The following is a 19,284-nucleotide window of genomic DNA, read 5'->3' as shown; positions in this document are numbered from 1 at the left end:
TGAAGGAATGAACGAATGAATGAGTGAATGAGTGACTATACACACACACACACACACACACACACACATTCTGTACGTACATTTATGTATGCATGCAAACATGCGTACACGACTGTATACAGCAACAGATAAACATACTGTATCGGAATACACTCATGCATACACGCACATTGTGCATGAATACATTCATGCATGCATACATACACACATGCATGCATATACACATACATGCATACACATATACACACACAGACACACACACACGCATGCATGCATACACACATGCATACATACATACGTACATACATACACACAATCATACACACACACATGCTTCCATTCATACATACATACACACATGCATACATACATACATACACACATGTATACATACACACATGCATATATACACACATGCATATATACATACCAAGATATGCACATGAATACACACACACACACACATGCATAGAGAGATACATACATACATGCACACTACACACACACATGCATACATACACACATAAACACATGTATACATACATGCATACATATATATATTCATACATACATGATTATTTGCATCTATAGATTCAAAATATGCATGAATACAGACATACATACATAAAAAACATGCATACTGTGAATGATGCATACATACATACTGTGCATAAATATATACATACCTACATTCTGTACATTAATATTTGTACACAGACATATATCTATGTATTTATGTATATAAACACATGTATCTATAAATACATACAATACATATATACATATATGAATATATATATTCATATTGTACAAATATATATATATATATATATATACACACACACACACATATACATATATATATATACATACATACATGCATGCACACTGTCCTTAAATGTACATAAACACACATACTGTACATGAATACATACATACTGTACATAAATTGAACACACGTGTCTCTCCCTCTCTTTAAACATATATATATATATACATGATGATTTGCATCTATAGATATTCATATTGTACATGAATACTTACACACATACATGAATATATATATTTATGTTGTACATGAATACATACAAACATATATTCACAAATACATGCATGAATATTTAGGTGCAAATACACAAACATGCTGTACATGAATACATGTAGTACATACATGCACACATGCATTCACACGTGCATACATTCATGTATAAATATAAACATGCATATTTAAATGAGAGCAACTGGAATATGAAACTGATGCAGTTTTCTGCAGACACCTCCCCACCTGCCCGTCAAACCTCCCAGCGATGAAGTTCAGCTTCTCCCGGCAGAGGAGCCTCACTTCCCCGACACACACACACACACACACACACACACACACACACACACACACACACTGCTGACTGCTGTTCCGCCGACCAGAAGCAGCTCCATCTCAACAGACTGAATATTTATTGACATATTGATTATAAAATATTGAAATGTTATGAAGAAGTCCGAGTTCTTGACTCCAGACTGTTGATCTTAATATTTATATTTTTATGTTTTTAGCTTGAATTGAAATCGAATTCATGATTTTCACAGTCGACCGGTGTCTTTACACCCACACTTGGATGAATCCATTTATTTTTCCTTTTCCTTTTCTCTTTTTTTTCATCATTTTCATTTTTTTTGAAAGGCAATAATGCCAAAACAAAGTCTAAACACATTACTAAAAATTTCAATTATAATAAAATGATATAAATAAAAAAAAAAATGAATAAAAAAACAAAACAGCCAAATATTGTAAAATAATTTTTTTCAGGGTTGGGTCCAGATCATTCCCCTTTTGCAGATACACTTTTTATTCTGAAATTTATTGTCTCAACAGCATCAGGACACTTTTAAAACCACACTTGATATGTTTTTTTTTTTTGTTTTTTTTTTTAATTTTAGTGTTAACAATTGCACTGCTAGTTGACAGTTAAAATGCAAATTAAAGTTTGCATACTGGATTAGAATTCATACTATTTTTAAGATATCGGGGGCCCCTTTGGAGAAGGGCCCCGTCTCCAAAATGGCTCCTGCAGGTCAGATTAACACCTCTGCCCCCCCGAGGTCACACACAGCAGAGTAATGCTCGCAATAAAACACCTGGCAACATCCGCCGGCCAAGATTTGATTTAAAGTGGAACAAAGAGGCCGCGGGGGAGAGAAGGAGCTGAATGTTGGTTCAGTGTGTGTGTGTGTGTGTGTGTGTGTGTGTGTGTGTGTGTGTGAGTCCGAGCCTGCAGAATGGTGTTCCTTTCAAAGCGCCGGTCAGCGTGACCAAGGTTCGGCGGGATCCTTTGGAACCGTCATCCCGTCACACTTTTCACCGCGTTGCCATGGAAACAGAGAAGAAATAAAAACATTTAAAAAAGGCCGCAAGGGCGGCGAGGTCAAACGAATCCCTTCACAAACACACGCGCGCACACACACACACACACACACACAAAAGAGAGTGTGACGGTTGATTCTGATGCAGGTGTATTTCGCAAAAATATATGATAACCATAAATACAGACTTTGCCCATCTGTAAAACACCGGTTTGTGAATTATTTATTCCGGACCTTTTTACCCGCTGCTAAAAATGAATTATTACCTCCGCAGAAATGCAAGTTTCTTGCAAATTCCGCCGGGGAGCCGGGTCCCACCCGGCTGCGTCTGATAAACGGAAAAAGGTGTGTGTTTCTGCAAACAAGGTCAAGGTCGCCTCTTCTTTTGGCATAAACGTGACGGCGTAAGGGTGACGCCCCGGAACTCGTATCTCCAGGGCGCCGCCTCCCCCCCAGGACATCCGTCGCAGTTTGCATGCAGATGAAAATGTAAATTTGATAAAAGAGTTTTGGCCCCACCGGCCGGCGGTTTGCGCGGCGTCTGAGGTGCAACAGATGGGCTGGCGTTCGTCCGGACGGAGGCCCGACAGGCCAATGGAGTGATGGCTGCTGGCGAGCGGCGAGCGGCGAGCGGAGCACAATCCCATCCAATTTGAGATTTAAAAGAAGGACTTTGAATGGGTTTCCTGTTCAGCGAGTTGGAGGTGAGTGAGTGCAGTATTATATATCTGCAACAATGGCTAAAAAGACGGGACCTAATAATTAAAGGCTTTTATGTGTGAATGCAGAATGCGCGCCTCGAGATAAGTGGTGTGCAAGAATAAATCAGTGAATTTGTTTTCTGTTTGTTTTTTTTTCTATTCTTATTCTATTCTGTTCTTTTTTTGTTCCTTTTTTTTTATTTGTATTTTTATTTTTTATTTATTTTTTCGATTCTGCAGAATCCAGCAACAAGATGAGTGGATTGCAAGAATAAACAAGTTAATTATTTTTGTTTGTTTTTTTATTTCAATTTTTTTGTTTTGTTTTTATTTGTTCCTTCATTTATTTGTATTTTGCTTTCTTTGCTATTTTCTTGTTTTTTCTTGTTTTTTTTTGATTTTTTTGGTTTTTATGTTTGTTGTTTGTTACTTTATTTATTTGTATTTTGCTGTCTGTGTTGTTTTTTGTTTGTTTTTGTTGTTTTTTATTTTGTTTTCTTTATTTCTATTTTTTGTTTTGTTTTTATATATATTTTTTGTTCTTTCATTTATTAGTATTTTGCTTTCTTTGTTATTTTTTTTGTTTTATGTTTGTTGTTTGACTGTTTTTCCATTTGTTGTTTGTTACTTTATTTATTTGTATTTTCCTTACGATGGTGGTTTTTTTTTTTTGTTTTTGTTGTTTATTTATTTATTCATTTATTTTTTTGCTTTGCTGAATCCAGCACAATGTGGAGCGGCCTTCTGTCTCGACCATTTGGGTTAGAAATAGAGTGTTTTTGTTTGTAAGTGTGTGTGTGTGTGTGAGTGTGTGTGTGTGTGAGCCTTTGTATTACCAGCTGAAGAAACCTCCACCTGCCAGCCTGCAGTTCCCACCGCTTGGCATAGACAGTCGGGAGCGCTGTTGACTTTTACTGTTATGGTCTGGATTTTAATGCCTTGTGTGTTTTACTTTGGCGGCACCAGCCCAACTAATAGAGCCCCCTGATTGGACGAGCGTCAAATACAACATAAACGCAGACGGGCGCCTTTTCCCTTCCGAGCGCCCTCATCTGGCTTTTCTCTTTCCCGAACCTTCGCCGTTACGGCTATTTATCTCGCATACTTTCGCCTTCGACCTGTAACCCCCCCCCCCCCCCCCCCCCCGAATCGATGTGAAGCTTGAAGGCGGCGGCGCCACGGCAACGCTGCTTTTCACTCGCCTTGGCTGGCGATGGCGACCCTGAGCCCGAACACCAAATAGAAACAGGGTCAAACCGGCTTTTGATGGGTTTTAAATGAACGACCACAGTAAGAGGATGAACAATATTTTTTACCTTTATTTTTTCATGAAAAGCGGGTTAGTTTCAGGGTGAGATTGTTTATCCCCGGGTGCAGTTTCCTCCCTCCCAAGGCCGAGGGGAAAACAAACACTTTCTAAATAACAGTTCCCTCGCAGGCTGAGAGACTCCGGGGACGGATGCGTGCAGGAGGAACATCCATCTCACGGACTTTGTTTTGGTTCTGTGTTTTACTAGGTATTACTGCAATACTGAATGTAGCCTATTTTCCACACTATAAGTCGCCCTGCAGTATAAGTCGCACCAGCCAAAAAATGCAAAATAAACAAGGAAAAAACACATTGTATGAATGCCTTTATTAATGCTTATTTTCGCATCGCACCATTGGGGTGCAATGAATTTCCTTGAAATTTAGCGCAAACAAATTGTATTGCAGGTTGGTTTGACGAGGAAGGGCCCAAAATCACTATTGTTTACTACACAGACGTTTTACCGTCACACTGGTGTTTTCCCTGACGACCAATGCTACAATATATAAGTCTCACAGGACTATAAGTCACATTTTTTGGGGGGGAAAGTTGGTTTATAAAATCAGAAACAAAGGACATTTCACATTGAAAGGCAACTTCTAACATTAGAATACAGAACAATAGGCTCAACAGGTGTGTTAATGTAACATATTAACTGGTATTATAACTATAGCAAAAACAACATAGCATAACAAGTTTACCAAACTTTCGATCTCACTCCAAATCACTAAATCCGTGTCACGTCTGAGCAACTAGCTTTTAGCTCACGATTAGCTTCTTATGTCATAAGTATCCTCCGCTTTTCGGCAGTCTCGCTCACTCCAAACTTTCTTTCTGCTTTCTTTCAGCTGCATCTTTCTTGTCATCTGCAGAATATTATTTTCTTTTTGGGAGCATTTGCGTTCAGTCTTTCTCAGTTATCTTTATAAGTTGATGTTTTTCAGCGGTACAGGAGTAGCAGATACTGGCACACAAGCCTGGAGAGCACTTCCGCAGGTGTCAGCGTGAAAATAACAAATGTGAAAATATATTTTAATAATAATATTTTAATAAGTCCTAAGACCAGCCAAACCATGAACAAGAGTATGACTTGTCGTCAGAAAAAAATAAATAAAAAGATAAAATAATAATAACAATAATAATAATAATAATAAAAATAATAATGATAACAATTATAATAATAATGGTCTCTTTAATAGTATTCATTTTAAGTCCGCGGGAGTTACGTTTCAAGTTAATTTCCGTGATTATTCCGTGATTTTGATGGTTTTTATAGATATATTAACCCTCCATGAACCTCACTCAACCCTTTACCGACCAAGACGCCTGCGCCTTCAGCAAAAGACTGTTGTTTCTTCAGAAACACAGTTATAGGCAGTTGCTGCCTCTGCTTTTCTTTCTTGTTGAAAATGGTTTTATAAACTACGACGGCCCCGTCCATTAAGTCACAAAGCGGACCGACCGAACTGTATTTTTGTCCCGATCTTTCGACATTTTTTTACATTATTTTTTACTTCTTAGAATATGGCTATTTTATCATGAAAAAACACAAAAGAATGCAAAAACTGAATTATAATAATAATCATCCTCCATCGCAGGTCAACTCGAGTCTGCTTTATACCAGATGCAATCAACGATTTTGCTGAAAAATTACGCCCCGGAGGCTCCACCAAAGAAAACAGAAATTCACCATCTGACCCGAAGCGGAAAAAATCAAACGTGCCTGTTCATCATCATCATCGGCATCACCATCTTTCCAAAAACAAGGGTTGTTTCCGAGCCGTCGGAAAGAAACGCCAGACCTTCGTCCTCCATCTCTTTGCAGCGCAACCCTCCCTCCCTCCCTGCCGTCTCACACTGCAGACGCAGGAGGAAAAAGACGGAGCTCCGGGTGCAGCCCGGTGAATCCTTCACCTCAAACGTCCTCCGTCGCTGGGCTGGCGGAGGTGAAAAGATGTTTCTGACTGTCCTCTCGCCTCCACCAGATTCCTTTACATATCCAAATATATCTATAAAAAAAAAATAAAAAAAAAAATTATACATAAATAATATAAGAAATTATAAATTATAGATATTTATATATGTGTGTAACGAAGCTCCTGAAAGTGTTCTGCATGGTGTTAAATGAAATAGGATTCATTTTTCAATAAAATGGGGTCATAATAAACAAAGAATATGTTCAAACTGTCAATGTGTTTGCAGCTAATGAGGTGTTTTCACGCATCCATCGATTCTCTTCACTGATTGGTTCACCCATGACCCCATGGGGTTGCATCGAAGCCAATCACCGGCCGGCATCGGGCCAGGAGGCGGGGTTTAACCCAGGTGGGTCACCTGTCAATCACAGGGAGACGAATGCAGACGTCCCAGTATTTTGTTCTCGGAATCAGGAGTTGGAGTTGGTTTTGGGGAGTTTTTATTATTTGTTTTTGCAGAATCCAGCTCAATGTTGGGGGGCCTTCTGCCTCAACCAGTTGGGGTATTAACAGCAAGTGTGTGTGTGTGTGTGTGTGCATGTGTGTGTGTGTGTGTATACTTTGTTTTTTTTTGTGAATTTGGTGATTTTTCTGTTTAATGTTTTTGTTTTCTTTTTTGTTTGACATCTTAGCATTTTGTTCTCGGAATCAGGAGTCAGAGGCGGTCGTTGAATGAGTGTGTGTGTGTGTGTGTGTGTGTGTTTGTGTCTGTGTATGTGTGTGTGAGGATACTTTGTCTTTTTTGGTTATTTCTGTGATTTTTTTGTTTTATGTTTTTGTTTGTTTTTGTTTTCTTTTTTGTTTGACATCTTAGCATTTTGTTCTCGGGATCAGGAGTCAGAGGTGGTCGTTGAATGAGTGTGTGTGTGTGTGTGTGTGTGTGTGTGTGTTTGGCCCTCCAGCACCGCCCACCCCGAAGCAGGCAGTTATTTAAAATCTTTGTCAGATTATATCACGCTTGCAGGAGTGTGTGAGTGTGTGTGTGTGTGTGTGTGTGTGTGCAGATCGATTAGCTTCAGCGCGGGCCACCGATTTCCGGCTAAGTAATCACCCGCGCTCGGAGGAGGCGGCGGGAAAAGTTGCGTGCAGATGAGAGGCGGCGTCTCCGAGGAGAACTTTTAATTCCTTTTGATTTTTGGACATTTCTTTTGCTCCAATAAGGTGGCGGCTGTGGGAGGAAAAAAAAAAAAAAAAGCGGGGTTGAGAAGAAGAGTAGAAGAAGAAAAAGGGATTTTTTTTTTCTTTTTTTGCGAGCGGGCGGAGAGTCAGCAGTTCCCTCGCCGCCGCCGCCGCCGGATCGCCGCCCTTTATTCTGTTTCGCTTTATTCTGTGTTTTATCCGATGAGTTCCACGCGGTTGATCTGTGAAACGGCGTATCTGAGCGTAGGCGGCCGGCAAATTGATGGCGTTGTTTATTATAATGCGGGGCAAAGGTCACGCTCACGGAGGGGGGGGGTGATTTCAAAGCGCCGTCGACATGAAACGCGGCGGGGAAATGAAAGCTTCGTCGTTACCGGGGCGACCGAGCCGGAACCCGGACAAACGGCGAGTAGATCAAAACGCCGGCGTCAGAGAGTCAAAGGTTCAGACTCACTTTTAAGTGAGTCTTTTAATGAAAATTCTAGCGCAAATGACACTCGGGTGTTATTAATCCCCGCCGTGTCCTCGCCCTGACGCCCGGCACGCCGGCGGCGCCGTCCCGTCCCGGCTGCCATGTTTGTCTCCAGCCTCTTTGACGAAGATTTTCCCTTAATTTGCCTCCTCCTTCTCCTCCGAACACGCTCGCACTTCTCCGCTGGAGATTTATTCGTTATCTCGCCGCGATACCGGCGCCGAGGCGGACCCGGGGCCCGGAGGAGCCTCGGAACATGACGGGCGAAGCGAGCGTGAACCAGAGCGACGGCGGGACGCCGCCAGATGCAAAAAAAAATTGCTTTCTCTGAGAGTCGAGGACAGAAAAGAAGACGAAGATGAGAGAAAAATCTGACGGACTAAAACATCAGAGTTTAGCATTTTCATTCTTTAATTCATGAACCGAGATTTGTTTTTATTTGTGTTTATAAGACGCATTGGTTGGGAGGGTGAAGGTTGCTAGTGTCTATACCAGCTATAACAGCGGGTCCGATCCAACCCGTGCAATAAATAAATCTACAATTTAAAAAAATCACAAAGAAATCATGAACATTTTTAAAATAAAATGCAGTTCCGATATTGTCTGCCAGGGAAGCGCTGTTTTAGTTAGTGTTCGCAACACGACACAACACCATGTGACGTACAACAGATGGCAGCAATGCGGCTTCCAGGTCTGCAATTAGCTTTTTTACTTATTGTTAGATATTTTCCTGCTTTTCCGTTGGACCCGACACCTTCTCCAGCAAGATGTTGTTGTCAAAAAAATGAGAAAAGTGGACATGGAGTAGGGTTTTCCAAGAAAAATTTGATTGTTCGTCGAGGTTAATAAGAAACCTGAGTGCTTGATGTGGATGCAGCAAGTTTCGGCGCCGCTCTGAGAATCGCCGTGACGAAAATAGGACTTAATGCACGGAGAAATGAGACGACAAGAACCGAGGCACAGTGTTGTTGAAATTGCACTTACTTTTCTTCATGACTCTCAGGTTGTTTGTAGTGTATTTTTTTGAAGGAACAGTTCATTAAATAGAAAGATCTTCATCATTTACCTGTTCACTTTTACATTAAAACAAAGGAAAAATATGACACTGAACCCCTATCTGCGTCCCCGATTCATCCTAAAAGGTCGATGATGAGGAGGAGAGAAGCAATTCCCCTATGAATTAAATAAAATGTTTTTGTTTTATAATTTTTATTATTATTATTATTATTATTATTATTATTATTATTATTATTATTATTATCATTATTATTATTGTTGTTATTATTATTATCATTATTATTGTTATTATATGTCATATGTTATGTATTACATATTATTATTATTATTATCACTATTATTATTATTATTACTATAATTGTTATACAATTATTATATTTATGAATTCATACTTTATAATTATTATAGATTAATTGTAATGTTGGATGAGAGGGTGAATGGTTGTATGTCCTCTCAGCCAATGACAGCTGAGAGAAGCTCCAGTGACTCGACAACCCTGAGTGCAGAATAAGTGGCATAGATGAATGACTGTATTTATAATTTTCATTTTATGATACTTTATTAATCCCTTGCGGGAAATTCCTCTCTGCATTTAACCCATTATGGATGAACGCTAAGCAGTTGGCAGCCGTCTCGCTGCGCCAGGTTCATTGTTTCGCTAAAAACACTTGGACACACCAGGAGGACGAAGGTTTTCAATTTTCCCGTCTTATGCAAAGGGAAGTTTGGGCGCCTTCTGGTGGCGGCAGATCCGGGCGGCGAGGTGGCACGGGAGCGTTCCTTGTTTTCCGAGTCGCGGCGGTAACGAGCTACGATGCCGCTAATTAGCAAGCGACCCCGTTGGAGGGATATAAGAGGAGCGGATCTCCTCTGGGAGGAACTACAAAAGGAAAGTTCTGGTTTGAGACAAAAACAAAACCGTTTTGTTGAGCCGATTATTAATCTCTTGCTGTTTTAATCCCGGTAAAGTCGAAAACACATGTTGCCAATGGCAACACTGTCACGCAGTGAAGCGGGAAATCAATTTCTACCTTCGTTGTGAAGGTCGCGCTCTCGTTGTTAACCCGATCTGGATCGTCGACCTACTTTTTTCAGCCGAGACCTGATGCGAACCCCAGAGCAGCCGGAGCGGGCTGAGCGGAGGATTTAAAAACAATCATTTTTACGAATTAACACCTTTCATGCCAGTGGGCGGGGCTTAACACGCCCTACAGGAAGTAGCGGGATTGCAGAAACTGAGGGATTTACAACGGAATAAACTCCCAAGGAAGAGGGGGTAAACAAACTGATGGCAGGAAATAAAAACAACCAAACATTGAAAGTAACACAATAAAAAAAAAATCATTTATTGGACATGTGACTGGGACACAGGCAGCTGATTGGACGGAGAGAGGAGGCGGAGCTAACGAGCCGGCAGGAAGTAGATTGTAAACATTTTGTCGGACAAAACAAAACCTGAACAAGTGTGGTGGTGGAACCTCATAGTTAGCGGGTTAGCCTATGGATAGCTGACGGTTCATGCTTCAATTCAGCGCCTTGAGTGTTCATTTACCGCGGCGGTATTGATCCCGCGGTTGCCAGGCGACGGTGCAGGATCAAAGAAGGAAAATGTTACCATCGATCCCATTAAAGAACCCCTTATGAGCATCTATCGATGCAGTTTCTCCTCTTGATCCCTTAACGCCGGCGTTTTCAGCGGAGTGCGGTGGTCAATATTTAATTATGTAGATGCGTCGAGGAGCATCTCCCCTTCATGAATGTTGGATGAAATGCAAAGGAAGACCTTCTTTTTTTAATCACACGACGAGACGTCCGCCGCCGGTGACGGTCAAGTGCCTCGAACCAAAAGACCGCCTGGCTTGGTGTAAATAATCGAGTGCTCAGAAAAAAATGATGGACGACCTGCGGCTGCAAGATCCCGCGGGAAATCAAGAAAATCATTTCTTCTACGGCTTTGGGCTTCCGTCTTCTCGTCTTTGGCTCGTTGGACGAAGACGTGACATCACGTGAAACGAGATTTGGATCCCGAATGGGATTTGCCGATTTCTTTTTGAAGCGTTTGGAACAAAATTAGCAACGGGCTAATCAACATGACATCAGTCGCCTGGGCTAACTCCTACATTTCCAAAAGGATAGGAAGCGGCACATAGCCCCCTAACTAGCAATGCTAGCATGGCAATGAATGCTAGCAAACCTCGAAGTTGCCAACGAATGAAAGGACCTCTATAAAGGACGGCCAACTTGCTTCTGGAAAACAAATGCACCTTTCAACCCATTGATAAAGAGATTAGCATTACGCTACTAAACAGGTTAGCATGGAAAACCTAGCGGTGCTAATCTTCCATCCAAATGCTCTTTGCCTATCTTCCCGCTGGATTAGATGTACAAGGAAGCTAATGATGCGTGTGTGTTCCCGTCCTTGTAGCATCACGGCGGGGGGCGCGCTAATGTGTTTATGCCACAACGTCCGCGGCGGTTGCAGAGTGCCCCACGGTTTGTGGCGCGTGAAACAAAAAGTGCGGACAAACGGTTTGAAAAGGGTATTAATGCGCCACAGCGGCGAGGTTCGACCATATTCCATCGCGGCGAGAGCGTCCATTAAAGGATCCAATCAGCGACGCCCCGACTGAGTGCCTCCATTAACGCCCTGGAACTATTAAAGACAGCGGTGGCGGCGGTGGCGGCGGTGGCGGCGTCTACTGCTGACCTCATTTTGGGTACATGACGCACTTTAGCCGACATGTCTATCGTCTATATATCCATCTTGGATATAGAATACATGTTCATGGTTGAGTGTGTTGTGATGTGTTTGTGTTTACACATACACACAAGTTATGTTAGTATCATGTCAGCTATTAGCATGTGCTTGTTAGCGCTAATCTCATTATTAGCACTCACTCTCGCTTTTTATGGGTTGAGGCAGAATTCCAGCCCATATTGATCAGGTTTCTGCAAAATAAAAAAATAAAATAAAATAAAAATCCCCAAACCCAAACAACAACAAAAATAAGTAAAACAAAAAACAAACAAACAAACAAACAAACAAACAAAAAAAAGCTAAAAATGCAATTGTTTGCTCGCTGCTGTTGCCAAGTGCTTGTGGCCCAGTTGTCTTGACACACACACACACACACACAGACACACACACACAAACACACTACCACAATTGGTTGAGGCAGACGACGGCCCAGCTCAACCAAAAACCAAAAAAAAATCAAATTAAAATATTAAACATATTAAACATAAAAATCAACAAAAGAAAAAACAAGAAAACAACAGGCAAATAAAGAAACTTAGAAAGCTTAAACCTCTTGCTAAAACTGTAAAGCTAAAATTCTATCCTCACCGCTGTAGCAAGGGGTTGTGCGTCACACACACACACACACACACACACACACACACACACACACACACACACACACACACACATATATAAACTCTGTTACTACCTCAACTAGTTGAGACAGACGGCACATTGAGCTGGTTTCAGCAATGCAATCAAAAACAACAACAACCCCCCCCTCAAAAAAAAAAAAAAAAAAGGAAAAAAAAAAATTAAAAAGCCCCCCAAACTGTAAAAAAATACAACAAAAAAAAAGCATTTATTTCATCACCGCTGTTGCTAAGTGCTTGCGGTCCACTCGTCCCCAGGTGGCATTCTGCCTTCACATAGAAGGCTTTCATTGCAGGCCTCGTTTTTTCACTCATTGTTGCAGATATAAAATACACTCAGCGCGACCTTGACGGCGGCACGACGACCTCCAACTCGACAAACAAGAAACACATTCAAAGCCCGTCTTTTACATCCCAAATTGGATGGAATTATACTTCACTCGCCGCCTGGCCGGCACTCGCTTTCCTATTTGTTTTCATCCACTTTGAGTTTGAAATTGTCTTTGTTTGAGTTGATGGAGGCTTTATCACACACAACCACACACACACACACACACACATATACACACACGAGCGCGATCGAGATCGAGCCCTCGCTGAAATCGCAGATTCTAGTTGACATAACGGTCGAAAATCAGGGGAGCTGCCGGGGTTTTCGATGCAAACCCCGCAGATTAGTTTGTTTGTTTGCCTCCTGCTTGTCGACTTCAGATTTTGTTTTCCCGATAAAACCGCCGGAGCCGATTGTGATTTATCGGCGGTTGACGTTTGTTTTGTGACCGCGCGCGCGACAAATCAGCAAACCAGAGGAGGTACGGAATTCAAGGACTCTCGGAGCGACGCTGATTTATGATTAATCCGCGTGTTCGGAGTTTCGGATGGACTTTTTCCAGTTAGCGATTCAGAAAAGGCACGGTCGGGAAAAAAAAAAGAACACACACAATCGTTGTTCCAGACACGTCCGGGGTCGCAATCGATACCGCCGGCCTTCAGACATCATTGTGACTTCACTAAGTCGGAGAGTTTCTGGCGGGAGAGCGGCGCGACGGACGGGGTTGAAGAGAAGAAATATATAATATTTTATCATATTCGCAATTTATTCCGAGGGGACTTTCCATGGCGGGGAAAACTCGGAGCAAACTGGAAATAAATAAATGAACAGCGCTTAATAGAATACCGGGAAAATGACGATACATTCAGGACAAAGTCAGCCAAATAATCACAATCTAAATAGAGAGTAGTATTTGTGGTGCTATTAAATGTAATTGTACATGATAGTAGTAATAATAGTAATGGAAAAAAAGGGGAGCATAACATTGCATAGAAACATGATATTTTAAGATAACATAAACTTTGTTGATCCCCATAGGGGAAATTCCTTTTTCACAGCAGCGAAACAGTTATAATGTGAAAAAAAATGGAAATAAATATGAATATAAATATGAGTATAAATATAAAAAGAAAGGCAGAAGACAGGAGATTGCAAGACAAAAAATAAAAATAAAACCACGAATAAATAGACAGCAGATAAATAGACAACAGGGATGACAATGATGACGTAATAGAGAAATATATTGCACATAATACTGGACATCATACAGCCCATGGCACTAAGAAATATATTTCACTAAAATATTTTAAATGCTTTATTTTGTGCTCACACTTTTTTCAGCATGTGAGCTACTTATAAAATCACCAAATCAAAATGATCTTTTGACAAGCTTGCGCCGTTGTTTGTGCACGTGCAGTGACCTCAGTGTCAGAAAAAAATCAGATGTTATAGTGACGGGATGGACGATAGGCTGACGTCTATTTTTTTAATATCATTGCGATCGACGTATTGAGCACTTGGTTAAAAATGAAAAGTGATTTTGTGCACGATATGTGGAATAAAATGTGCACGCAAATGAATTTTAAATCACCCATTTGTTGGTGTTGAGGGTAATATGACATGTGAATGACAGGAGGAATGGTTGGACGTCTCTATATGTGGCGTTGTGATTGGCTGGTGAACCCCGCCTCTAGTCCAATGACAGCATTCCACACACCTGCAGCCAATCACCTGATGACACACACCTAATCACCCAATTTTTTTTTTTCTGCCTGATCTCCCGCCCTCCTCTGATTGGTCGGCCGGTAACCGCTTGCACCATCTACCAATCAGACCGACCGTTGCAACTGGGTCGACGTTCGTTTCCTTCTTCCGGCTCAGCTGTCACAGGAAATGAAAATAAAAAACTGTAATTTTTTTTAAGGGTGAAGGAAAAAGGGCGTTCGTCTCGCCGTCAAGTCTTCGGGTTTTGTCTTGCGGGATTCGAACGCCACGTCTTGGAACACGGCTCCGAGGACGCCGCGGAAAGGTCGGTGTTTTAAGAAGTGAAAAGGTCCGCTATGAGTTGAGTCAGCTGGGGGAGGGAAAATGTCAAGGCCTCGGCGTTGCTTTGACATTTGACTTCCACTGCTGATGTGTGTGTGTGTGTGTGTGTGTGTGTGTGTGTGTGTGTGTGTGTGTGAGTGTGTGTCGGGCATCCATTTACTGTAATCAGGACTTTCTCACCTCGGCTGATTTGCACGGCCCTCCATAAATCAGCAGGTCGCTCCTCTGTAACTCACCTTGGACGCGTCCTTCTCTGAACGTGGCGGCGGTCATTACGGCGGCGTCCGGACATTTTTGATTCAGGGGATTTCCTCCGTCGAGGTAATTGGATTACTTCTGCTTTGTTTATCCCTTAATTCCCCCCTTCATCTGCAGCGGCGGCGGCGGGGGGAGATAGATCTCCCCCCGGTGGGTCTCCAGGGGAACCGGGAAGTGGCTTGATGAAGCTGAAACTTTCTGTCGGCAGCGCCTTCTGCATATTAAAAGCGGCGTCACGCCTGGATGCGACCAGCTGATCCCGTTTGGCGAATCCGAAGATCGACTTCGTATCCGATTCCTTTTTTTTTCTCCGTCGGACAGAAGGGGGCGGATCGATAGAGTGTGTGTTCCGTGGGAAAAAGCCAGGCCGCGGCTGATTTTTCCCGCGCCGGCGAATTGATCCGACGGGCTAAAAATAGTCCCGGCCGTCAGTCGATACGTTAATCTCTCTCGCCGCCTGCCTGATGTTCCTCCAGCGCCGCTTCTGGTCGGCTTCCCGAAGGCGCAGACATGTTTTTACTTCTTGTTGCCGTCAATCGGATTGAAAAAGAGGAAGCTGGAAACAGGAAGTACCGTAATTTCCGGACTCGATATAAGCCGCACCGGCTAGCCGATCGCCAACCCGGGCTTCCTCCTGCGCACTAAAACCGTCAAAGTCGTCTTCTTCGGTGTCGGAGTTGAACGGACTCAGAATTTCCCGGTCATTTCATCGGCCCGATGTGACGAGGAAAAACATTTTAGCGGCGTGAAACTCTTTAGCCCCCCCCCCCCCCCCCAAAAAAAAGTCCATATATTAGCCGCGTTGTTGTTTACGTGAAAAAAGTTGCGGCTTATCGTCTGGAAATTATGGTAACAAAGCTGGCGAGTGGTGAAGGAGCTAAATCTGACTATGCTAACGGAGGACAGAGCAGATAGCTGCGCTAGCTTGTTAGCCACGGTTGTTTACCTCTCGCGTCCTCACCCGTTTCCACCTGTGATCTTTGTCGCCAAGCAACCGCGTAGGAGAGACTTTCACCCGCTTTGCCACTTTGCTAGTTAGCTTAGCACAATGATAGCTCCCGCTCGATCCCGCCCAGGTGGATGGATTGCGAAACAGTCGCGCGGGATTTCGTCTCATCTCAGCGGTTTTAAGCGAGATTTGATATTAATATTTCATGATGCATTAATAAAGACGTAACTCGTCAGCATTAAAATGCAGCCCGTATCACGCTTTTCCTGTGTCTGAACGGATTCTTCGCCTCTCATTAGTCCACGTTTCCTTCGCTGCTGATTAATTATGCATTTCGACGCAACAACAAATGCAGCTCCTGCATCCCAATAATGAATTCATGATCTTCCAGATTGTCGCAGGCGACCTACATCCCCCCCCTCGCGCCGCCCCTCTTCCATCCTCCAGAGGACTTAGAAACGCGAGTTTGTTCACGTCGCGATCGATCGGCTTTATCGCCCGCTGTTGCGTGAAACCGACGCACGCAAACACACACTCGGGTGACCTTTTCTCCTGCTTGTGCACGGAGAGAGAGGGGGAATCCTCGGGAAGGACATAAAGGTGACGCGTCGGCGTTCACGCGCCCGGGGAAAGGAGGATGACTCATTGACCTCCAGGAGAAATCGGAAAACGACAGCGTTTGCCGCGGCTCCCCGACGGGGGCCTGAATAAATCATGAGCGAGTCTCAGAAACGATGCTTGACGTTTCGTCAGAATAATTGAATCCGACAGCCGGGACGGCGTCGCAAACACGAATCCGTGCGGTTTTCAGCACGAGCGGGAATCAGTGATTGACACACACAATTAATGTTCTGTGAAAAAATTCCCAGAGGAATCTTAAACTTCAAAACTCCCTCAAAACTCCCATTTATACATCAAAATTTTTAAGATTTCCTTGATGAACTATGAGGAAAATTCTGATTTTCTTGCCTTTTCATCTTTTGTCGTGAAGCTCACTTCCTGTTAGTGCTTTTGTCAGCCGTCATTTCCATCCAATCAGCTTCCTCCACGCCGTCGTCTCCTGCACGAACGCCATCCCCTCGGCGCCAGGAAGGGACACGCTTGTTCGCTTGTGTTAACCTTGCCCTCCGTTTTGTCTTGCAGGATCACACCGGCCAGATCTGGACTTTTTCATCGGTTCGTCCCCGGCCTGAGAGCCATCTTCGGTCTGCATCTCCGGGCGGCTACTTCGGCCCCCCTTGCGTTGACACGCCGCCGCCACCGCCGCCACGGCGAAATCTCATTAACCGTCAAAACACTCGACAAACAAGGTGAGACTCAATCTCAGCCCTTCCGACGTTCTTTTCTTATTTGCTACCTGAAATGATTGTTTTTCCCGACGAGCGTCCAGAGCGCCCCGGCGACCGGTGGCTTCTTATTTTTTATTTTTTTTTCCATCTCCAGAGCTGGAAGTGAACGTGGCGGGCGAGACGGAGCGGCGGATGTTCCATTTGATGGATTGGGCTCATAAATCAAATGTACACTTCGCCGCAAATATCGCGCATTTGCTTCTTTTTCTGGAGCTTCCTGAGAAACACTTTGACACGATCCTACTCGTGAAGTTGAGATAAGATAAACGTTATTGATCCCCATTGGGGAAATTCCTTTGTCGCAGCAGCGTAGCAGTTATGCCAAAAAAAGGAAACAAATATAAATATGAGTATAAATATAAATAGAAAGGCAGAAATAAAGACAGAAGATAGCAAAGATATCCATGAATAAATAGACAGCAGGGAGAACAGCAACAGCAACACCATCGGGGATAAGAATGGACGACAGAATGGAACAGAAAAATAGACAACCAAAAGTGAACGATAACATAAAGAGAGTGACAATAGCGATGACAAGAATAAGATAAATAAACAAGTTTGCCAGTTATCTTGCCTTGACAAAAATACAGCAAGTAAATAAACCTCGGGGATATCATCGCTAAGTTGCGAAAGGAATTATTTGGCGGCTACGCTTGTTCGCAGACGACGCTGCGATCTGCAGCCAGAGAGGAATGAGAGGAACCAGAGTGGAGCGGTGAGAAGATGGAGAAGGTGGAGAATGAATGAATGAATGAATGAATGCTTTGTTGAGCTGCTGCAACAGGCTGCCGTCTTCCAGCGCCATCTTACAGGGACGAAAAGAAAACAATGGGAAAGGAAAGGGAAAGAAATGGCCTCTGCAAAACTAGGATGAGGTTCAGAGGTGAGGAGACGGTTTGGAGACGCTGAGGAGAAGATGTGGAGGGAAGCATGGGAGATGTTTTGGAGATAAAGTGGCGCCGAGGCGGTTTATGGATGGAGCGTAAGAGGACGATTGGCGGGAGAGAAAAGAAATGATCGGTGGCACGTAAACAGGAGTGATCACAAAAGAAGTCGTTTCCCCGCCATCCAAAAAAATAACACCTCCAGATGTCTGAGTGAAATTGCGGCGCTTCATGTTTATTAATCGCGGTGGATGTTTCCTCGGGCCGGGAAGGAACGAAGGCGCCTCGGCAGCCCGGCTCTGCCGCCGTGGGATCTGTCTGCTTTCAGGATTCCATTGGTGCTTCTTACAGGGTGTGTGTGTGTGTGTGTGTGTGTGTGTGTGAGATTCAATTTGCCGGCGAGATGGAGAGCCAACACAGATGTCAGGAGTGGAAAAGCAGTTTGCATTGACAAAGCGGTGGAAGTTGGCGTGTGTGACGGCGTCCGTCCTTGCTGCGGCAAAGCGTTGCAGTCCACACACACACACACACACACACACACACACACACCTCACAGCGATCAAAGCCCAGGCGCGTCCCACCTGAACCGGTGGCTCCTGTGACCGACACACTCCGGCTCTGATCCGCGTCGCGCAAAATCCCCCCGCCCTCGACGTTCAAGGGCGTTCGCGTAACAGACGCCTGCTCAGCAGGAAATGAAAAGCAAACCCCATTTTGATGGGTGCCTGTGCGCACGTGCACGTATGTGTGTGTGTGTGAGTGTGTGTGTGAGAAGAATCTAACAGGCCTTGACTGATTTCCGAGAAGAAAACAAAGTCGCTCCGAATCCCCCCACCTCCTCCGAGGGTTTTTGACAATCCACCTCTATCTAGTGAAGGTAGGACATGTTTACCAGACTTAATTACTCTTCCTCTTCCTCCTCCTCTTTCTCTTCCTCCTCCTCTTCCTCCTCCTCTTCCTCTTCTTCCTCCTCTTTCTCTTCCTCCTCCTCTTCCTCCTCACCTGAATGGCTGCCGGGCCGCAGGTAATACATAAAGATGAAGGGGCTAGGCGGCCTTTTGAAGACAAAACCAATTACTTTAGCGATTTTCAAGTCTTGAC

Source organism: Fistularia commersonii, chromosome 24 (genome assembly GCF_037954325.1).
Source record: "Fistularia commersonii isolate RoL2024-O1a breed Wild chromosome 24, RoL_Fcom_v1.0, whole genome shotgun sequence".
NCBI lineage: Eukaryota > Metazoa > Chordata > Actinopteri > Syngnathiformes > Fistulariidae > Fistularia > Fistularia commersonii.
The sequence above is the reverse complement of the archived record's forward strand: the minus strand, read 5'-3'. Positions refer to the sequence as shown.